This window comes from Phyllobates terribilis, unplaced genomic scaffold (genome assembly GCF_046119375.1).
Source record: "Phyllobates terribilis strain yellow unplaced genomic scaffold, ASM4611937v1 Scaffold_60__1_contigs__length_8166268, whole genome shotgun sequence".
Lineage (NCBI taxonomy): Eukaryota > Metazoa > Chordata > Amphibia > Anura > Dendrobatidae > Phyllobates > Phyllobates terribilis.
The window spans coordinates 7,420,042-7,444,633 of NW_027362820.1; the positions used below are offsets into that span (position 1 = coordinate 7,420,042).

The 24,592-nt window shown below is 44.9% G+C and overlaps 1 pseudogene; it reads right to left on the reverse strand.

Annotated features, from left to right (window-relative positions):
* Positions 1-589: 589 nt before the first annotated feature.
* LOC141192346 (uncharacterized) lies at positions 590-23,792 on the reverse strand (annotated as a pseudogene).
* Positions 23,793-24,592: the final 800 nt, after the last annotated feature.

Genomic DNA, 24,592 nt, shown 5'->3' on the forward strand with positions numbered 1-24,592 from the left:
ATACCAGGATAGGGATGCGGGGTACCATGCATACCAGGATGTGGGATGGGGTGCCATTCATACCAGAATGAGGGATGGGGTGCCATGCATACCAGGATGAGGGGTACCATACATATCAGGATAGGGATGAGGGGTACCAAACATACCAGGATGAGGGATGGGGTGCCATGCATACCAGGATTGGGGGATGTGGGGTGCAATGCATACCACGATAGCGATAAAGGAAACAATACATACCAGGATGAGGGATGCGGTGCCATACACACAAGGATTGGGGATGAGGGAGCCATGCATACTAAGATTGGGATGAGGGGTGCCATGTATTTCAGATTTGGGATAAAAGTTGCCATGAATACCAGGATTGGAGATGAGGGGGCCATGCATACCAGGATGAGGGATGGGGTGCCATGCATACCAGGATGAGGGATGGGGTGCCATGCATGGCAGGATTGGGGATGGATGAGTGGTGCCATGCATACCAGGATTGGTGATGAGGCAGCCATGCATACCAGGATGAGGGATAGAGTGCCATGCATACCAGGATGAGGGATAGAGTGCCATGCATACCAGGATTGGGATGTTTTGTCAAAAAAAAAAACTAATGAAAAAATCTCAATAAAAATTTATTGGATTAAAAAAAAAGAATAGGAAAAAGGCTTCTCCCCTGTGTGGGTTCTCTGGTGTTTATTAAGATGTGATATATGGTTAAAACATTTCCCACATTCTGAACATAAAAATGGCCTCTCCCCTGTGTGGGTTCTCTGGTGCGTAACCAAAACTGATTTTTGGTTAAAACATTTCCCACATTCTGAACAGGAAAAGGGCTTCTCCCCTGTGTAGGTTCTCTGGTGCTTAATCAAACTTGATTTCCTTGTAAAACATTTCCCACATTCTGAACAGGAAAAGGGCTTCTCCCTGTGTGGGTTCTCTTGTGACTTTCAAGAATCATTCTATGATTAAAACATTTCCACATTCTGAACAAGAAAAAGGCTTCTCCCCTGTGTGAGTTCTCTTGTGTCTATCAAGAATCATTTTACGATTAAAACATTTCCCACATTCTAAACAGACAAATGGCTTCTCCCCTGTGTGAGTTCTCTGGTGGTTATTAAGATGCGCTTTCCGGTTAAAACATTTCCCACATTCTGAACAAGAAAAAGGCTTCTCCCCTGTGTGAGTTCTCTTGTGGCTATCAAGAATCATTTTACGATTAAAACATTTCCCACATTCTGAGCATGAAAAGGGCTTCTCCCCTGTGTGAGTTCTCTTGTGTCTAAAAAGATCTGATTTCTGGATAAAACATTTCCCACATTCTGAACAGAAAAAAGGTTTCTCCCCTGTGTGAATTCTCTGGTGGCTATTAAGATGCGCTTTCTGGTTAAAACATTTCCCACACTCTGAACATGAAAAAGGCTTCTTCCCTGTGTGGGTTCTCTGGTGGCTATTAAGATGTGCTTTCTGGTTAAAACATTTCCCACATTCTGAACATGAAAAAGGCTTGTTCCCTGTGTGGGTTCTGTGGTGCTTAATCAAATCTGATTTCTGGCTAAAACATTTCCCACACTCTAAACAGACAAATGGCTTCTCCCCTGTGTGAGTTCTCTGGTGGTTATTAAGATGCGCTTTCCGGTTAAAACATTTCCCACATTCTGAACATGAAAAAGGCTTCTCCCCTGTGTGAGTTCTCTGGTGATTAACAAAAACTGATTTCTGATTAAAACATTTTCCACATTTGGTGCAAAAAAATCTATTGTCCGCTGAGTGTTGTTTTTGATGTTTAAGAATAGACTTCTCGAAAGTAAAACTATTTCCATTTTCTGAAAGTGAAAATGACTTCTTTGCTTTAGGAGCAGTTCGTTTTGTAATGCTTATTTTATTTTGATTTTCCTTAGTAGTTGGTAATGAATCAGAAGACAGGATGTGTTTCATAGAATTAGATGATAGATCTTTGCTTTGAAGGGATGATGGTATATCTGGAGTAATGATATTCACTTCAATTGTATCCTGTGGGATCTCAAGATCATTCGATTTAAAAATCTCCTGTCCCTCTGACCTCCTGGTACAGTCATCTGCCAAGAAAAAAAACAATTACTAATTTTGAATAAAATATCCTTGAAATTTATATTTTTGAACATTTCTACTTAAAATGTCTAAACAAACACATCCCTGGGCTACATGCTAATCCAGGGAAATGAAGAGATATATGCTCAAGTTTAAAAATCAATTTTATTAGACACAAATCTAAAAAATAGAGGAATATTTAAACTTGAGCATATATCTCTTCATTTTCCTGGACTAGCATGTAGCCCAGGGATCTGTTTGTTTAGATTGATTTAGAAGTGGTATGCAATCTTTATTTATTTTTCTATGGGATTCTTGTGTTAATTGTACTTAAAATGTCTGTAGAAATGGCAAGTTATTGATAGAATGACAGTTCACAGTCTAATAGAAAACCTCATAGGATGAACCAGTAGAGCGTGGTGTCCAACTGTTTGTTCATTCAGCCTCCAAAATATGGAACATGGTTTCCATAAACCAATCCAGCAATATCTGCTTTTCCGAAGTCAAATCTCACCATCGCTTCTGAGCTTTGCAGTGTGACCAAACCACATTTAGCATCCATGTATTTGGCATTACTATAGTGAGAAGAACCCACTTAATTTACAGTGTATGTGTCCTGGAGCACAATCTGGGCACTATGTGTTGGGTAATCAAATGGCCAATATGCAATTTTTACGCTCCAGCATCCACTGCGTGCTAATTTTCGGAAAGTGCCTGTGTAGTCAAAATAATCACTACTCCTATAGATTATTTCACTGAGGGTTGTAATTTCCAAAATGAAGTCACTTTATGGGGATTTCTACTGCCCTAGTTTTCTGACATTTTGTAATATTAGGGCTTCTGCAAATGGTTTGTCCCATCTCCTCTGGGATCTGATCCTGTGAATCTGCTTCTGTCACCAGGAGCCGCCTTACTCATTCTGCAGGCGGCGCTGGTGATGGGAGTAATTAGAGTATGGGGCTCGGTGGCTCTCGGCAATGTAAACTATCGTAAGGGACAATATTTTCTGTCAGATGAGTTTCAAGAAGAAATATTAGACATTCAAAGACAATTTTTTAGAATAGTGCAGAGCTGAGGTGTCTTAAATTTAGATCTCGGGCATTTGGAAGAGGCAATGGAGATCTTTTTGAAAGGCTACCAGGGAGTTACAGAGTCACATAAGTGAGGAAGGACGATCCCAATACAATGAAACTATCATACAGAATGAACTTGTAAAAAAAAGAAAGAATATAAAAACATGTAACATCCCCAACAACAACGTGTTATGATCTGCAACAAGTACTAAGGAAAGAAGGGGAAAGCTTTCCCTACAATAAGACTAAGCTGAATCCCTACGATGTAGGGGGCTGCCTGTTCCTAGCGAACGGACCCGCCTTAGTCCTAGGCTAGTCTGAATGGAGACCTATAGAATAAAGGTAAGGGGTCCCTAAAAGAACTAAGGACTGGAACAAAAATGGGACACCTCCTGAACAGAGAAAGTTGTTGCAGAACACAAAAAGATAAACTGACAAAAAGGTACTAGAGGGCCCAAAAGGACCAAGCGAACTGACAGAGATAGGCACAGAAGCACCTGGCCAGCAAAACAGTCAAAAAACAATGAAGTCCACCACAGCCAAAAGGGCGGAGCTGGAATATAAAGGCAGATGGTCACGTGACCGCAAAACACAAGATGGAAAAACAAACAGGAGGGTTCTAACACAACGTATGTATGAAGGGAGAAATCCAACACTAAACTGGAGTTGCACTCATTTATGATAAACCATTGGAGCTACGATGAATTCTGACCAGAAGAGTAGAGAAAGTATTAGCGCCCCCATTTCAGGAGAGATTGTGCAGTAATCTGAATTCCTTAGGATTGAAAACATAATGGAATTTATGACGTGGAGAGAATCCATGAAACCAGGGCTCGAGCCAACATCTCCTGCAGACGTGAATAAATGTATATCACAGCCATCAGCCACGCACAGCTTAGAGATATATCATGGCACAGGTGTAATGTTTTCTGTATAGTTTATCACAATCCTGTTTGAAGTTAGTTGGTTTAAAAAGAAATTGAAAAGTCAGGATAAAGGGAAACTCTGTTGTTATTGTACAGTGTCTTGTAGGTACCATATGAGCACATTCAGCAGCACAGAAGGGAGAGAAGGTAGATTCATCCAATAAGATATCAGGGATCTAGGAAGCCAACAGCATCATTACCCTCCGCTTTCTCTTACAGACCCATCATAATATTTTTCTTCAAGTGATTTTCTAACTTGTCAGCACATTCTACGTACGCTGTCATTTGGCTTTGTAGTTTACAGATTTGGGCAGGTAACGAACAGTGTCTTCTAATCCCAGGGGGTAGGTAGATCCTCCAGGTTGTAAGTTCTATAGAAAAGGGCTTTCACGATTTCACAAAGTAATTTGAACATTTTCGGATAAAGGAGAATGTTGTGGTCGAGCGGTAAAATGGTGATCACACGATTGTGATACGGCCGGACTACACTACCGATAAAGCAGCCACAGCGGGTGACTGAGAAGAATCAGTAACTTCTTTGCATTTAGTGGTTACTACTCACCTGGGTAGTCATATGTAGGAATCTCTTCTTTACAGCGCTCATCACCCGTCATATATGTCTCTGTAGCATTAATATGGGTCTGATCTTCACTCTGGAACAAATATTATAAAAGTCAGATGGAGAAGTCCCATCTATAATCAGCTCTAATCCCGTCATCTCCACCGTTCTCATTACACAAATATAAATACTGGTGGATAAAACAAGACTGAGCACAAAACCTTCACAGCCGTCTACACATCATAGGGGAGATCTCATGACACCTTCTCTCCATCTACCTGATGATCCTGAGGAACATTGGGATCTTCTTGTTTACAGTCCTGTGGAAGAAGAGGACAGGGACATCTCTCTGGTGTTGTCCTCTTACTGGATCGATCTGGAGGAAACACATACAGGGACTGAATTAATTATTTTCATACAGATAATTGTAGGCCGTGTGTATTTAGTCCTGTCATTTACCTGGTGTTGTGAGAGGCTGGGGAATCTCCATCATGACGTCCCTGTACAGATCTTTGTGTCCTTCTAAATACTCCCACTCCTCCATGGAGAAATAGACGGCGACATCCTGACACCTTATAGGAACCTGACACATACATTGATACTGTCATCTCCCCGATCCCTTCTTAGCGTTACTGTATAATGTCCCAGCATTCCCAGTAATGTCACCTCTCCAATCAGAAGCTCAATCATCTTGTAGGTGAGTTCTAGGATCTTCTGGTCATTGATATCCTCATGTATAATGGGGTGAGGTGGAGGCCCCGTGATTAGTCTCAGGGGTTTTCCCCATCCCTCAGACACAGGGTCCTGACAGCGCTCACTAGAGGTCTTCTTCACTACTGTGTAATCCTGGTTATGGAGAGACACATTACTAAATCTCACTACAGACATTTCCAGAGTCCTCACCTCTCCAGTTCTGTCCATCTGTTATTCCCATAGATAAGAATGATGTAATGTGACGTCATCAGAATCTCTCACCTCTCCAGTAAGCCGGAAGAGGATCTCTAGGGTGAGGTGTAATATCCTCTCCGCCATCTTGTCCCTGTCCATATCCATCTTTGATGGATAAATCAGGAAAATATTCTTATATAGAAGATCTCCACTGAGAGGATTCGGTGTTGTAGATACCTGAATGAGTAGAAGATAAAAATCCTGTTGGTATAATACAACTATTGGAGATAATGAGGGGAAACATATAAGGATATTTATTATTTTATAGTATTTAGTTTTTTCTTTACATCTAGTAATAAAACCTTTATATTTTAGGCCACAGACAACAAGCAATTTCTTCCTCGGAGTCTGCAGCTGAATACGTTTCTCATAGACTTATCTTCCATACCACTAATTCTCGTCTCATTTTTCGACACTGGAATTGGCATCAGCAATACTGCAGGAGATATTCATTTCACGTGACATGAGAAATAACTACATGATGAGGCAACATCTTCTACTACAGCTCTAAAAACATATTTAGCCACAAACCGTCATTGAACACATCACCACCGGCTGTCTGTATGAATGTTTCCCGTCTTCCCCAGACTGTAATCTTCTATCAAGTTACAGCTCATGTCTGATTCACACACAGAAGTTTGAGGCTTTTATAAAAGCTGTTTTGATTGCACAAACACTGCGGACAGCAATTATTTGATACCAAAGTCTGCGTGTACAGTGTATTATGAAGTTTATTTCTGGCCTTAGGCTTTCCAATATTACAAGAGAAAAAAAAAAAAGCAGATATTAAAATGTTTCAAAAGAAAATTGTCACCAACAATTCTTGTAAAAAGAAAAAACATGCAAAAAGCAGAAAACACATTTTATTATTTCTTAACACGTTAAACATTTTTTGGGGTTTTTGTTTTTATATGAACTCTTTTGGGCACCAGAACATACATGTACACAGTAAGGATGGCACAGATGCGGCTGCAACAAAATCCCTGGCAGCTTAACCACTTGCTCCTGCGAAAAGCAAACATGGCATCTAAGGTGTGACAGAGTTCAGCCCAATGTCCCTTCTTCCCCAAATGCTCAATAGTATGGGGCTGCCTAGTTCCTACAATACTTAAATGTTTAATAATGGTTTCTGGGCCTGCAATGTACGAAAGTCTATTAGGCCAGGCCAGAGGCAGAGTCCAATAAGTTACTTTTTAACGCCACCCTTAAATATTAGACTAAAGTTGCATGAAAGCATTGATTTTGGGGGTTTTGGTTGACTACAAATGCAGTCAGTCATACAGACCACAGGAAAGCTGGAATATTTGTGAGTATGGGGGAGTCAGGAGAGATAGCTGTCTGCCAAATGACCGTTCAGCCAAAACGTATCTCATCTGTATGGGGCCGTTACTATTACACTGACAAGTGATAATACATGGCACAACAGTAGTACAGTGCATCACCTGAGAAATAAAAGGCTTGTATGTTGTACGATCGCACTAATGAGAGTTGTTTAAAAAAGTTTATAAAAAAAGGTTTAAAAAAAAGTTTTAAAGTGAAAATATCACAGTTTTAGCAAAAATAAATATTCGTCACTATAGGGAAAACATGCATATAATGGGAAAATGAAGAGGGAGGTAAGCTCACTGTTTATTCAATGCACTTTGTCTGAAGATCACCGCATGGAACCGCCCTGGTCAGGGACATTTCAAGTAGAGAAAGGAGGAGAGATGAATTCTCCAGTATTGTCTATATTGTTAAAACCTCACATTTATTGTAAATTCATAAAAACTGTTGTGATGGCATACCACCAAGTGCCCACATATGAAACCAATGCTTATTCATGGTTGGCAACATGTGAGTCTCTGTGATACTTTTATATCCTTCCCTTTCAAACACTTGGGTGTCCATTGATTACTGAGTACTTCTCAGACAATTTGACTCTGTACTGTATGGAAGAAAATGATAATTGTCACAGTTTCACCCCTCACTGTGTCTGGGATGCAGTTACTGACAGCTCAGCTGTCCAATCTTGTACAGGGGCGTGCTGGAGCTGTCGGTACTTTGATTGACAGCTTGGTGGTCCAATCTGGTTGAAATATCCCTGGCGGCGTGCTTGCATGGTGCACCACCTCCCACCATGCAAGACCGCAATCTTACCTGTCAGTCCATGCTGCACTCTTTGCTCCATTACCTGCTGTGTCCATGTCTCTTGTCTGATTGCTTAGGGCGTCGGTGCGGCTTTCTGCTTGTTTCTTATAGCTACTGTGTGCACAGTCCTAATGCGTCCCCAGCCTATTGCTGTGAGTCACTGGATACTTAAACCCCCTCCACCCAGTAGGAGGTGCCTGAGCAACACTTTCACTCAGTTTGTCTTTTGCAACTGAGGTGCCAGGTCCTGTCCTGACTCTAGTCTGTCTGCCACCCTGGGGGCTGAGTACCCAGGGCCTTTTCCTGTACCTGTGACTTCTAGTCTGTTTCCGCCACCCTGGGGGCCGAGTACGCAGGGCCGCTACCTGTATCTCTGACTTCTAGTCTGTTTCCGCCACCCTGGGGGCTGAGTTCCCAGGCTCGTTCCTGTATCTTGTTCTCGGTTCAGTTCCTGTCTGAACAGTGTCCTAGCCCATTACTTATTTCTATGTTCGTACCTTCCCTTTGCCTGCAGTGTCTGAACCTGCACCTAACTCCAACTTCTGTACTTCTGTTTGTGAGTTTTGTGTCCACTCGCTACTTCATTGTAAGTACCTTGTGTGTATCTGGTTCTGCTTGTCCCCTTTCCCTGCCTCCATATCTACCTCCTGTGTTCAAACCATCTTCCTGTATTTTCCAGTCTGTTCCATGTGAACAGAGCCCTGTCCTGTCTGCCTTCACCTTCTGCTCTGTTCTGCTTGTTCACCGCTCCGGTGGTTCCGCTCTGCTCCGCTTGTTTACCGCACCTGCGGTTTTGCTCCGCTCTGCTTGTTCACCGCACCTGCGGTTTTGCTCCGCTCTGCTTGTTCACCGCACCTGCGGTTTTGCTCCACTCTGCTTGTTCACCGCACCTGCGGTTTTGCTCCGCTCTGCTTGTTCACCGCACCTGCGGTTTTGCTCCGCTCTGCTTGTTCACCGCACCTGCGGTTTTGCTCCGCTCTGCTTGTTCACCGCACCTGCGGTTTTGCTCCGCTCTGCTTGTTCACCGCACCTGCGGTTTTGCTCCGCTCTGCTTGTTCACCGCACCTGCGGTTTTGCTCCGCTCTGCTTGTTCACCGCACCTGCGGTTTTGCTCCGCTCTGCTTGTTCACCGCACCTGCGGTTTTGCTCCGCTCTGCTTGTTCACCGCACCTGCGGTTTTGCTCCGCTCTGCTTGTTCACCGCACCTGCGGTTTTGCTCCGCTCTGCTTGTTCACCGCACCTGCGGTTTTGCTCCGCTCTGCTTGTTCACCGCACCTGCGGTTTTGCTCCGCTCTGCTTGTTCACCGCACCTGCGGTTTTGCTCCGCTCTGCTTGTTCACCGCACCTGCGGTATTGCTCCACTTGTACACCGCACCTGCGCTTGTGCTCCACTCTGCTTGTTCACCGCACCTGCGGTTTTGCTCCGCTCTGCTTGTTCACCGCACCTGCGGTTTTGCTCCGCTCTGCTTGTTCACCGCACCTGCGGTATTGCTCCACTTGTACACCGCACCTGCGCTTGTGCTCCACTTGTACACCGCACCTGCGCTTGTGCTCCACTTGTACACCGCACCTGCGCTTGTGCTCCACTTGTACACCGCACCTGCGCTTGTGCTCCACTTGTACACCGCACCTGCGCTTGTGCTCCACTCTGCTTGTTCACCGCACCTGCGGTTTTGCTCCGCTCTGCTTGTTCACCGCACCTGCGGTTTTGCTCCGCTCTGCTTGTTCACCGCTCCTGCGGTATTGCTCCGCTCTGCTTGTTCACCGCACCTGCGGTATTGCTCCACTTGTACACCGCACCTGCGCTTGTGCTCCACTCTGCTTGTTCACCGCACCTGCGGTTTTGCTCTGCTCTGCATGTTCACCGCACCTGCGGTTTTGCTCCGCTTGTACAGGGGCGTGCTGAAGCTGTCGGCAGTGGCTGTGACGTTAGTACCCTCTGATGTACAGTTGGTCTCTCCGGAATCTGTATTAGACCTCGCTGATAAATTTTCTGGAGAGAAAGACCAGTTTAGGGTCTTCAGGGAGAGCTGTAGGTTATTTTTTACCCTGCGCCCCTGATCGTCAGGGGAAGAGTTCCAGCAGGTGGGAATAATCCTGTCCCTTCTGCAAGGGTGCCCTCAGACCTGGGCATTTTCCTTGTCCCCACAAGCCCCAGAACGGTTTTCTGTTGACGCCTTCTTTGACAGTTTAGGACTGACATATGACGAACCCAAGAGGATCCAGGTCGCTGAGGCTAAGATCATAAACCTGGTTCAAGGCGTCGCACAGCTGAGGACTACTGTACTGAGTTCTGGCAGTGGTCCACTGCAGTTCTGTGGAACAATGCAGGTCTCAGGTGCCAGTTCCACAAAGGCCTTTCCAAAACCCTTAAGGACGCCCTGGTCCTCCATGAAGCGCCTTGTTCCCTGGCGGAGGCCATGACCCAGGCCATACGAATGGACTGTAGAATCCATGAGAGACATGAGGAACACCAAGCTGCCCATTATATATCCCCGGAGCAGGTCCATTTACCGGAGGTGGAGCCATTGGAGATTAAAGTTGCCAATCTTCGTGTTGTAGACGTAGACAAGATCTCAGACTGCCTGTACTGTGGTCTCTCTGGACATTTTCTCAAGAATTGCCCTACTAGCCCTCAGGCTAGCAAACCATCAGGAGAACGTCTGAGTGTGGGTGATGGCCAAGGAGGTCACCCAGACTCCCAGGTACCTTTTTCTTCTAAAGTACTGATAAATACAGTGTTATGCTTTGAGAACCAGGTGTTATCAACATTGGCTTTCATTGACTGTGGGTCTGCTGCTAACTTTACTGATTCGGGACTGGTTCGGAAGTTAGTGTTAGGGACAGTTAGTTTAGAAAGACCCATGCAAATCTTCGCCCTTGACAAGACACCATTATCTAGGAATTTGATCAAGAAGGTAACAGTGGATTTCACGCTTCAAGTGGGAGCACTCCACTTTGAATCCTTCTCATGTTTTGTGTTGGATAATTTACCTGTTGGGTTGGTACTAGGGCTTCCATGGTTGCAGATTCACAATCCTGTTATTGATTGGTGTCAGAGGGAGATTGTTAAATGTGGCCCTAATTGTTCCAAGAAATCGCTAAAAACTGTACAAATATGCTCCTCTAGTCTGAAGGGTCTGCCGGGGTACCTGAAGGACTTTGGAGATGTGTTCTTGGAGAAAGAGACGGAGATACTACCTCCCCATCATCCTTATGATTGTGCTATTGATCTTATTCCTTGTGCCAAATTGCCTAAAGCTCTCCTTTACAATTTGTCTGGGTCTGAATGGGCAAGAATATGCTAACAAAAGTTTACGGAAGGGTCATATCTGTCCTTCCTCCTCTCCGGTAGCTGCCGCTTTTTTCTATGTATAAAAGAAAGATGGGGGTCTCCGTCCTTGCCTTGATTTCCGAGAACTCAACAAAATCATGGTTAAAAATACGTACCCACTTCCACTCATCCACAACCTATATAATCAGCTTCTGGGGGCCATGGTGTTCTCTAAACTTGATCTTAGAGGGGCTTACAATTTGATATGCATCCGGGAGGGTGATTAGTTTTTAAGGTCTGAGGGTCTGTTTGAAAACCTTGTCATTAGTGTTGAGCGAATTTGTTCAGCATTTCGGAGCCAATTTTTTGGCGCGAACAAGTCGGGACCCTGCACACGAACACAATTTTTAAATGACAAACAAGTTAGCTCAACACTACTTGTCATGCCATTTGGGTTATTAAATGCACATGTCCCTGTTGTGTTACAAAGATTAAGGGAGAACTCTTTGTGTGCTAAATTAGAGAAATGTGTTTTTGGAAGGTACAGGCCATAATTGACTGGGTTCAGCTTTGTGATCTCAAGCCTTTGGAGCATTTTGTGGGAATCGCCAACTATTGTAAGAAATTTATGAAGGGGTTTTCTCAGATTGTGTAACCTCTTACTGACCTTACATGTAAGGGGGCAAATCTCAAGGTGTGGTCACAGAGTGCTATCAGGGCTTTTGAAACATGAAAAGAGTGTTTCATGTCTCTTCCCATTCTGATCTAACCGGATCTCAAAGAGCCATTCATTGTAGAGGTGGATGCTTCGGAGGTCGGAGTGGGGGCGGTTTTGTCGCAGGGGTCCAAAACACTGACTAACTTGCGTCTATGGGCTTTTTTGTCTAAAAAATTTTCGCCGGCGGAAAGAAGTTATGATGTTGGGAATCGTGAGTTATTTTCTGTAAAATTAGCCTTTGAGGAATGGAGGCATTTTTTGGAGGAGCGGTTCATCCAGTTACTGTGGTCACTGATCACAAGAATGTAGCTTACATTGAATGAGCTAAAAGATAAACTCCCACAGAGGCATTACATTCAGACCGGGGTCTAAGAATGTGAAAGCTGACGCATTATCTCGTAGTCTCAATTCAGTTTCTCCTTCAGTACCTCCATCCTCCATAATTCCTCAGGGTATTGTAGTTTCTATGGTAACCTCAGAATTGGAAAAGGAGATCCATAACGCCCAGTCATTGGCTCCTCCCACCACTCCAGGATCTAAATCATTTATGCCTGTGTACCTAAGATTGTGTGTGTTACAAGAATTTCATGATTCCGTCTTAAGTGGTCATCCTGGGGTTACTGCTACATGGAAAGCCATTGCCAGACTTTTTTGGTGGCTGTCCATGCATAATGATATCAAAGAGCAGCTATATTGCAGGCACCAAGGTTGTGCAGCGTCCCTCAACCCCAAGGACGCTGCACAACCTTGGTGCCTGCAATATAGCTGCTCTGTGGTATGTTTATCATCTTGTTACACCATGTTTTGCATTTTGCACTGTTAGGATATCTTTAACTCACAGCTTGCACTTTAGCACTTTATGGAAGTATAATATTAATTTTAATTAATTATAATATTAATTTTATACCATATACATATAATATTAGGCATATATATGCAGTGGTTGATCCCTCATAGCATGGAGGTGCTTTTTATCTCTTTTCTATTTTGTGTCTGTGTATTTTATTAATAAAAATTTAATGTTTGCTGAATTAAATTTGGTCTCTGACTAATTTATCAGATTCTGGACCAAATTATTGCTAGACCTTTGTACTGACCACACATATATTTATACCTGTAGATGAGATCCCCTCTGAGGCGTCGTTTTTCTAAGCTAAACAAGCTCAACTTTTTCAACCTCTCATCATATGAGAGGTCTACCATCCTACAGTGCTGGCCAAAAGTATTGGCACCCCTGCAATTCTGTCAGATAATACTCAGTTTCTTCCTGAAAATGATTGCAATCAGAAATTCTTTGGTATTATTCTCTTCATTTAATTTGTCTTCAATGAAAAAAACACAAAAAGAATTGTCCTAAAGCCAAATTGGATATAATTCCACACCAAACCTAAGAAAGGGGGGTGGACAAAAGTATTGGCACCCTTTGAAAAATCATGTGATGCTTCTCTAATTCGTGTAATTAACAGCACCTGTAACTTACCTGTGGCACCTAACAGGTGTTGGCAATAACTAAATCACACTTGCAGCCAGTTAACATGGATTAAAGTTGACTCAACCTCTGTGCTGTGTCCTTGTGTGTACCACATTGAGCATGGAGAAAAGAAAGAAGACCAAAGAACTGTCTGAGGACTTGAGAAACCAAATTGTGAGGAAGCATGAGCAATCTCAAGGCTACAAGTCCATCTCCAAAGACCTGAATGTTCCTGTGTCTTCCGTGCGCAGTGTCATCAAGAAGTTTAAAGCCCATGGCACTGTGGCTAACCTCCCTAGATGTGGACGGAAAAGAAAAATTGACGAGAGATTTCAACGCAAGATTGTGCGGATGGTGGATAAAGAACCTCGACTAACATCCAAACAAGTTCAAGCTGCCCTGCAGTCCGAGGGTACAACAGTGTCAACCCGTACTATCCGTCGACGTCTGAATGAAAAGGGACTGTATGGTAGGATACCCAGTAAGACCCCACTTCTTACCCTGAGACATAAAAAAGCCAGGCTGGAGTTTGCCAAAACTTACCTGAGAAAGCCTAAAACGTTTTGGAAGAATGTTCTCTGGTCAGATGAGACAAAAGTAGAGCTTTTTGGGAAAAAGCATCAACATAGAGTGTACAGGAAAAAAAAAGAGGCATTCAAAGAAAAGAACACGGTCCCTACAGTCAAACATGGCGGAGGTTCCCTGATGTTTTGGGGTTGCTTTGCTGCCTCTGGCACTGGACTGCTTGACCGTGTGCATGGCATTATGAAGTCTGAAGACTACCAACAAATTTTGCAGCATAATGTAGGGCCCAGTGTGAGAAAGCTGGGTCTCCCTCAGAGGTCATGGGTCTTCCAGCAGGACAATGACCCAAAACACACTTCCAAAAGCACTATAAAATGGTTTTAGAGAAAGCACTGGAGACTTCTAAGGTGGCCAGCAATGAGTCCAGACCTAAATACCATAGAACACCTGTGGAGAGTCTCAAAATGGCAGTTTGGAGAAGGCACCCTTCAAATATCAGGGACCTGGAGCAGTTTGCCAAAGAAGAGTGGTCTACAATTCCAGCAGAGCATTGTAAGAAACTCATTGATGGTTACCGGAAGCGGTTGTTCGCAGTTATTTTGGCTAAAGGTTGTGCAACCAAGTATTAGGCTGAGGGTGCCAATACTTTTGTCCGGCCCTTTTTTGGAGTTGTGTGTGAAATGATCAATGATTTGATTTTTGCTTCATTTTCTTTTGTGTTTTTTCCTTGCAAGCAAATTAAATGAGAGAATAAGACCAAAGAATTTGTGATTGCAATCATTTTCAGGAAGAAACTGAGTATTATCTGACAGCATTGCAGGGGTGCCAATACATTTGGCCAGCACTGTATATAATAATCTAGTTGTCCACCTTTGAACTGACTCTACTTTCTGAATATCCTTTTTAAAATGTGGAGCCCAAAACTGGATCTCATATTCCAGATGTGGTCTCACCAGTGATTTATAAAGGGGTAACAATACGTTGGGATTGCAGGATTTTATTTCTCTTTTTATGCACCCTAAAATCTTGTTTGCTTTTGCGGCTGCTGCTTGACATTGAGCACTGCTGCTCAGCTTACTTGTAACTAGAATACCCAAATCCTTCTCCTGTTCTGTAGTCCCGAGTATACTCCCACTTAATGTATATGCAGCATTAGGATTACTACATCCTAGGTGCATTACTCTACATTTATCTACATTAAACCTCATCTGCCAAGTGTTTGCCCATTCAGTCATCTTATCCAGATCGTTCTGCAATATCGTAATGTCAAGATCAGATTTTAATATCCTACATAGTTTGGTGTCGTCAGCAAAAACTGACACTTTACTTTCAATCCCATCCCCAAGGTCATTAATAAAGAGGTTAAAGAGAATTGGTCCTAGCACAGATCCCTGTAGCACCCCACTGCTGACTATGTCCTATTTAGAGAATGTACCATTTATGACGACTCTTTGTTTCCTATCATTTAGCCAATTCCTCAACCATCTACATATAGTTCCCCCAAGTCATTGCTTCTGTAGCTTCAGTATATGTGGTACAGTATCAAATGCCTTTGCAAAGTCCAGGTAAATCACATCAGCCGCATTACCAACATCCAGATTTCCACTTATCCCCTCATAGAACCCCAACATGTTGGTTAGACACAACCTATTTTTCATGAATCCGTGCTGATTATCATTTATTATATTATTCTCTGCAATATATCTCTGCAGGTCATCTCTTATGATGCCCTCAAAAACTATGCACACTACTGATGTCAGACTTACTGGACGGTAGTTACCTTGATCCACCTTCTTACCTTTCTTAAATATCGGTACCACATTAGCTATCCTCCAATCCTGTGGCACTACCCCTGTTACAAGAGTGTCTAAGAATATGAGATGCAGCGGTTTGTCAATTACTGAGCTCAATTCCCTCAGTATCCGTGGATGAATACCATCTGGTCCAGGGGATTTGACAATGTTTAATTTGCTCAGACGCAGGCGTACTTCTTTTGTGTTAAACTAGTTATATTAGGAGGTGAACTTTGATTTTTGCCCTCTTGAAAGAACCCTGAAACAGACTGTTTGAAGGTGAGCACGTATGAAAAGTGTCTGCTTAATATCTCAGCCTTTTCTTTGTCCTCTATAATTATCTTGTTATTATTGTCTTTTAAGGGGCTAATACCATCTGATTTACTCTTTTTGGCATTGATGTATGTATAACATTTTTGGGAATTTAATGTCCCTGTCAATTTGTTTCTCTGTAGATAATTTTGCTAGGTTGATTTCTTTTTTACATTTCTTATTTAGGTCTTTATACTACTGAAATGCTATTTCAGTATTCTCGGCCTTCAAGATTTTGAATGCCTTTTGTTTTTGTCTTATAATGGTTTCTTTTTATTCCTGGTTCCTTTTTATTCCAGGGTATAAATTTTCTACAGGAATCTAGTAGTATTTCCTTAAACATGACCCATTTACATTTGGTATTCCCAGTTACCATGATATGGTCCCAGTCTACACAATTAAGCTCTTCCCTTAATTTGTTGAAATCAGCTTTCCTAAAGTTCCAGGTTTTAGCATTTTCGTTTTGAAATGTTTTATTAAATATTACATTGAAACTTATCATATTATGGTCGCTGTTTCCCAAATGCTCCCGGACCTCTAGATCTGAAATTGTATCTGGTCTATTTGACAGCACCAGATCCAGCAGATTACCTCCCCTGGTTGGTTCATCTACCAACTGAGAGAGGTAATTGTTCTGAACTGTGGATAAGAATTTGCAGCTTTTAGCACAAAAGATTCTATGTCCCAATGAAAATCTGGATAGTTAAAATCCCCCATAATAAGGACCCTATTATTATTTGCTGCATTTTTAATTTGTTCTAACATTTCGTCCTCTAGAAGTTCAGCTATATTAGGAGGCTTGTAGCAAACTCCTCTTAGCAGCTTTCCATTATTGCCATCCCCATGTACATTTACCCAAATTGACTCTACATTGTCGCAATGTTGTCATTGAGCACAGATTTTAAGTTGGATCTTACGAAAATACACATCCCTCCACCTTTTTTCTCTTTCCTGTCCTTTCTAAATGTAGTGTATCCCTCTATATTTGTCACCCAGTCATGGCTTTCATCCAGCCAGGTTTCTGTAATACCCACCACATCGTATTCTCTGACCGACATAAGAGTCTCCAGTTCAGCCATTTTGTTTGCAAGACTTCTTGCATTTGCTAGCAGACATTTAATACAATTAGCAAATTTCCTACTCAACTCCTTACTTTCCTTGCTTATCCCAGCCCCCCCTACTCTCCCACTCTGTCTAGTCTATCTAACCCCTTATAAGCATGACTACCCTCCCCCCAGATCTTAGTTTAAAAGCTCTCCCATCCGTCTGACCATTTTTTCCCCCAGCAAAGCTGCACCTTCCCCTATTGAGATGCAACCCATCCCTACCGTAGAGCCTGTAGCCAACCGCGAAATCGGCACAGTTCTCCATGAGCCCAAACCCTTCCTTCCTGCACTAATTTCTAAGCCACTGATTTATCTCCCTAAGCTCCCGACGACTTTCTAGTGACGCAGGTGGAGAAAGACGCAGGTGGCACCGGCAGTATTTGTGAAAACACCACCTTTGAGGTCCTGGTCTTCAGCTTCCCTGTACTCATTTTTAAGGACCTTCCACCTCCCTCTAACTTTGTCATTAGTACCAATGTGTACCATGAACGGTGGGTTTTCCCCAGCTCCACCCAGCAATCTGTCTATCCGATCCGCAATATGTTGAACCCGAGCACCCGCGTTATGTTTTTGTGAAAAGTGTCTTGAAACCACAGACACGTTTAATGTTGTGGGATTGATGGTGTCGGATAATTGTCTGCTAATATAGTTTTTTGCGGACCTGACGTGCATCCCACATATTGTAGTTAACTCTCTATACACTCTATTAAATAGATGACCCCTATAGTGTTACAATTGATGAAATTGTGTATTGCAAATTGCTGTCCCATTAGGTTTTCTTCAAAGGTGTCGGTTTTATAAACATAGTTGCATGCTTTACAGGATGAATGTCCACATTTAAAAAAAAAACTTATAGGATAACCAAGTCACATTGCGTTTGATAATTGTTTCTTGAAAATAACTAGTTGAAAGTATTCGGCCTAGTGTAGAAGCCTTATTGGATACAAAACTCAAAATATGCAAAAGAATTTACAAAGTCTGGAGGAAGGATCTCAGACATCAAAAAAACTAAGTTTGAAAGAGATATCAAAGACTACGAGTCAAATTCAATTTACACATAGAAATGAAACAAACCAAGAGCTACTGTTATGAAATACAGGTCACACAATAAATTCAAAGGAAATAGAGGAGAGCGGAGGTCAGCTTCACAAATCCTAAAGTGTCCATGGGTTCCTCTAATTAAAATTCTCTGAGGACTTATCTGATGTATCAGTGGGATCAACTAAAGACAGATGGAACAAAAATAAATTCTCAAGTACTCCCCAAAATTCAGCACAAAACAACGGAGAGGGGCGGGCAGAAAGCACAAAAGGTGCCCGGACATGTGCGTTCCACACCAGAGCGCATAATGGTTTTGGATTGCATTCCACCAACATAGGATTTTTCTATCTCTGAGATCAGCGTCATGGGAGACTAAAAACAAGTATTGCACATTCTCCCATCATGCAATAAGCATGTAGGTCTACTTTATCACTACAAAAAATATGGGATGAGAGCCCACAGTATATTCCTAAATGGTCAAATTTCCCCTCTATTGCACAATTAGAGATACACAAGGATCACCACACTTGTTAATTATGAAATAGTATAAGTGGAATATAATTGATAAGTAATAATTCAGATATAGAAGCTCAGATATCTAGATGAAGTACAACAATATGTAAACCCCATTCACAGGGAACCAAGTAGCAATGGGTAGAGTATACAATCCAAAAATATAATCCAGAATGGGTCTGTATTCACACAAAACAGGCATAGGAAATTTGCTCATTGAGTCCCTTAGACTGGATTCACTGGCCCCTAACAATCCACTCACTTTCTTTTTTGAGGATACATCTATTGTGATCTCCTCCTCTCACATTGGGTTTAACAACCACAATGATACAAAAGGAGATGTCTCCGGTTTCACCGCAATGTACACTGTTCATGTCTCTCGCTAATGGGGTTTCCCAACCATGGCATATATCACACAAATGCCCCCCCCCACCGTCCTCCTAGACTATCTCTTGATCTTGCCTACATAATCTAGGGGGACAGGTGCATGTGACCATATATACTAGTCCTGAGGTTTTACAGTTCGAATAATCCCACTGGAAAAAAGATTTCAACCATGGAGGAGCTCAAGAAACATTTACATGGTCTCATCCAATTACATGTACAATGTCCTTCAAATCTAAAGAAACCGCAGATTCCTCTATCTAGCCAAGTCCCCTTGGGTGCAGGTTTTTTATAGAAATTATGCACTAAATGGTCCCTAATGGACCGACCCTTTCTGAAAGTTATTGTAGGAATAGATCCCACAGCACCCTCAGGTCCGGGATAGTCACAAGTATATCCCAGTGTTTTCTGAGGATATGAAAGATACAGTCACTCTGTCATAAGTTTTTCTTACTCGTGTAGTCCAATATTTTTCTTAGTCTCATGGATTGGTATGGAGGAGCGTTTGGCTCTCCCATTTTTCTGCAAACGATGTGAAATCCAAAATGTTCCGTGAGTACCCTTTTTCCCTGAATCTGATGTTCAGGTCTATTGCCTGTATATTAAAATCTGTGACATTAGAGCAGTACCCTCTCAACCATAAAAATTGGCCCTTGGGTATTCCTCTTTTTATGGAGATGGGTTGGTGGTTATCCCACTTCAATAGTTTATTAGTGCTTGAAGGTTTATGGTAGATGTGTGTTCTTAGGGTCCCATCCCAATCTTTCTTGATTAGTACATCCAAGAACGGCAACTGGTAATAATTAAACTCTGATATAAATCTCAGGCCCACTCTATGGATATTGAGTTCCCTGACAAATTCAAAACATTGTTCACTCGTCCCTGACCAGATGATAAAAATGTAGTCAATATATTTGTATCATACCCCAATATATGGATGTCATCACTTATGATCATCCTTGAATATTGTGGATTCCTCCCACCAGCCCAGGAATAGGTTAGCAGTACCCCTGAGCTGGTGGAAGTACTTCCTGTCAAAAAGCAATACGTAATGAGTAAGAGTGAATTTTAGAAGATTCTCCATGAAGTCATTATGTCTGCTACACTCCATTGATCTCGATTTCAATAAATGTCTTACTCCTCTGATACCATCCTCATGCGGTATATTAGTGTACAAAGCCTCGATATCTAGAAAGCCCTGCTCCCCTACATGCATGTATATGTGGCGCCCCTGCGAGTTCAGTCGCCACAGAGGTACTGCATCTCACCCAGAGGTGTGGTATCTCACTCTCAGGTAAGGATAGAGTGCTGCCCAGGACCCAAACACTTGCATCCAACACTACACTACTCCAGACCAGCAGGAGGGGCAAGATTCGTCGCGCTTCCTGCTGAGCCCTGTCCCTGGCTGGAGTGGGGGGGACCAAAATAGGGGGAACCATGTAGTGGGTGTGGGTGGAGGAAGAATTTCAGATGAGCACTTGTTAGGACAGTATATAGAGTGAAGCCATCTTGAAAGGACAGGTCAGTCAGTCAGAGCAGTCTGAGAGGAAGAGTTGGGAGCAGGAGCTCTGCAGGTGCTCGGCTCAGGAGGAGGGCCTAGAGAGAGGCCCAGGACAGACTGAGGAGGAGAGGAGCAGGAGGAAGGCTCCAGGAACGAGGAAGGGATCCCAGGGGTACGGGCAGTGCTGGAGGCCACCCGTACGCCCGAATCTGCCAGGCGGTGGAGGGATCGAGCCGCAGAGGGGACCGGCCCCTAACTAGTGACAATTACAAAGTTCAACTAGAAACCGGAGGCTTCTGTACTTTCAGGGTGCAGTTGCCACATCCGCACTCAAGTCGCCAAAAAGGTAACCACATAGGATCCAGGGAACTCCAGGTTGCCCAGAAAGATCCGAGGATACCGGCTTGGGACATTGTTTGGCGAGGCTCAGGGCAAGGAGGGTGAGCGCCAGTGTGGCACCCCTGAGGGTTCAGTCACCACAGGTGTACTGCACCTCATGGAAAGAGGTGTGGTACTTCCTCTCCGAGGTAAGGATGGAGCACCACACCGGACCCCACCACACATCCACACTACACACTCCCATTCTGAAGGGGGTTTAGAGCATAATGTGCTGCCCCGGTCCTGAATGGAGGAGTATGGGGGGAACCAAAAGTAGGGGGAATCTTAGTGAGTGAGGATGGAGGAAGCACTTTACGGTTACACCAATGGATCCATATAAATATGGAGTCCATCTTTAATACAGGGTCTTTGGTCGCAGTTCCCTGGAGGAGCCAGACAGTACAAGCTGCAGATGCCTCAGGAGGCTGCGATGCCCGGTCTCAGGCCTTGAGATAGGGGACTTGGGCAGAATTGAGTCACAGCAAACTCTGTCCAAGTAAGAGGGCCTAGGAGGGGAGCAGAGGAAAAGAGCTCCACAGGCGAAAGGATCTCAACGGGTGCTGACGGAGCGGAGTCGCCACCGGCTACCCTTGTTCTGACTGGGTCAGAGAGACTCCCGCCGCAAAAGGGGGTACCGGTCCCCGATTATCTGACTTTGTACTCCATGTCTCTGTCAGAAAAGTCCGGAGGCTGAAGTGGATCCCAGGGGGAATACGGACGGAGCGGAGTCACCACCTGTATTCCTTTAATCTGCGTCTATCCAGAGGGACCCCAGCCTTGAGCCATGTTTACACTCCAGTCACCAATAAAGGACTTAGGCGGTCCAGGTGCTAGAAGTCACCTTCAACGGACATTGCAGTACCTGTACGGGACTTTAATGGGGCACGAGGCGGTTCTAGTACGGTAGGAGAGAGGAACATTCCGGTGCAGGGGTTTTGTCTGGTGCAGCCGAGCTACCCGGAGTGTGCTGAACCCCATCCTGCTGGCCGCAGTATGCCGTGAGGAACAAAGAGAAGCTTTGTGGCTGAAAACAAGTCTACCGTGAGTAAAAACCTGGATGACTTCATACACCGCCTCTTCTCTCTCATTTCTGCGCGGCACCGCGACCACCATTCCTCTGCACTGCACTTCTTCTACCCTGCCCTGAGGCCTAGCTCCACCTGCGGGGAGCTATAACATCCTGGCAGCCAAAACACCGGCCTTAGAGGACTGCTGCAGCGCTTGTGGTCCTCACCAGAAACCACAGGTGGCGTAGTCGACAAATAACCACTAAAGCCCATATTTTTAATGTGTGCGCCCTGGGCACGGACAGGGCCAAGGCCGCGACTGCATCCACCCCTACAAACACTGGCCCGCCGTCCGAGTACACCTTTTCCCAGGGAGGGCTGACGCTACCGAGTAGTGGGTCACACACCAGCGCAGGAAGACGGCTGAGAAGGACATATAGAACGGGGTCCTGTCAGGCACTCTTGAAATACCTGAGGGATTGCTGAACCCCTGTCCGGTGAAAGCAGCACGACGTGGGTGGTTGTAATCCGGAAAGTGTAACCTGAGGAACTTAACAACTGTGAGTAAACCCTGAAGACTGCACCCCGCTGTCTCTGAGAAATAATTGCTGCGCCATCACCCCCTGCACTACACCGCACCACAATTGCAACATCTATAACATCTCAGCACAGCCCTGGAGCTAAGGTCTACCTGTGGAGAGCTAAACCAACTCAGCTGCATTAACAACAGCTCCAGAGGACCTGCTCCGCAGCGGCGGCTCCCTTTAGCCGCATACCACAGGTGGCGTCATGAACATTTATATAAAAACTATAAATCCCCTGTAAATTATCACCTTTTTATTGACCGCCCTGGGTCATGGACCGGGTCACCACCACTGTGACATCTCCCCTAGCAACGACCGGCCGGGCACCGAGTACCCCACGACCCAGGGGGCGCGTCATATACATGCTCGAGGGTATACATATAGGGGAGCAGGCAAAGGTAAAACCAATTCTAGAGGGATTATTCCAACTGTAAAACCTCAGGACTTATTCTAACTGTATGACCTCAGGCGGTACTGTGGGTACATTACACTGTGTGGGGGCATCGTACATCCTGCATAAGGGGCATTACACTGTGTGGGGGCACCATACATCCTGCATAAGGGGCATAATGGTGGCATTACACTGTGTGGAGGCATCATACACAATGCATAAGGGGCATATTGGGGGAATTACACTGTGTGGAGCATCATACATCCTGCATAAGGGGCATAATGGGGGCATTATACTGTGTGGGGGCATCATACATCCTGCATACAGGGAATAATGGGGGCATTACACTGTGAGGGGCATCATACATACTGTATAAGGGGCATAATGGGGGCGTTACACTGTGTGGGGGCATCATACATCCAGCATAAGGGGCATCATACACACTGCATAAGGGGCATAATGGGGGGCATTATACTGTGTGGGGGCATCATACATCCTGCATAAGGGGCATAATGGGGGCATTACACTGTGTGGGGGCATCATACATCCTGCATAAGGGGCAAAATGGGGGCATTACACTGTGGGGGGCATCATACATACTGTATAAGGGGCATAATGGGGGCATTATACTGTGTGGGGCATCATACATCCTGCATAAGGGGCATAATGGGGGCATTACACTGTGTGGGGGCATCATACATCCTGCATAAGGGGCATAATGGGGGCATTACACTGTGTGGGGGCATCATACATACTGCATAAGGGGCATAATGGGGGCATTACACTGTGTGGGGGCATCATACATACTGCATAAGGGGCATAATGGGGGCATTACACTGTGGGGCCAGTAAAGGGGTCCTGTACTATGAGAACAATACGTTTCCTCCCTTCCTGTCTCCATAGTTGGGTCGTATGTATCTATTACAGGAAACAGAACAAAAACCTTATGATTCTTATAAAGGGGCAACACAAGACCCCAAAAGAGTCTCCGTGCTGAAGGGGTTAATGCCCCCTGCGCCCAGTAATGGGGTCTCCACATACCTCCACCTGCAGAGCCGCCACCACATATATGGCTGCTCTGTGCGCACAGGACCTGTGATGAGGTCACAGGAGGGGAGGAGTCAGGGGTCACATGATCAGGGGCCTCAGTGGATGCAGGACTCTGCTGTGCTGGTTGTCATGGTGCTGGATGAGCTGAAGTTTATGTGTGGGGTCAGGAGGGGTTTACAGTGTGGATGTAGCAGAGCCGCGTGTGTACGAGGTGTACGGAGCAGAGCCATGTGTACGAGGTGTACGGAGCGGAGCCGTGTGTGTTCGAGGTGTACGGAGCAGAGCCCCGTGTGTACGAGGTGTACGGAGCGGAGCCGCGCGTGTACGAGGTGTACGGAGCGGAGCCGCGTGTGTACGAGGTGTACGGAGCAGAGCCGCGTGTGTACGAGGTGCACGGAGCAGAGCCGCGTGTGTACGAGGTGCACGGAGCAGAGCCGCGTGTGTACGAGGTGTACGGAGCAGAGCCGCGTGTGTACGAGGTGTACGGAGCGGAGCCGCGTGTGTACGAGGCGTACGGAGGGGAGCCGCGCGTGTACGAGGTGTACGGAGCAGAGCCGTGTGTGTACGAGGTGTACGGAGCGGAGCCGCGTGTGTACGGGGTGTACGGAGCGGAGCCGCGCGTGTACGAGGTGTACGGAGCGGAGCCGCGCGTGTATGAGGTGTACGGAGCGGAGCCGTGTGTGTACGAGGTGTACGGAGCGGAGCCGCGTGTGTGCGAGGTGTACGGAGCGGAGCCGTGTGTGTACGAGGCGTACGGAGCGGAGCCGTGTGTGTACGAGGCGTACGGAGCGGAGCCGTGTGTACGAGGTGTACGGGGCGGAGCCGCGTGTGTACGAGGTGTACGGAGCGG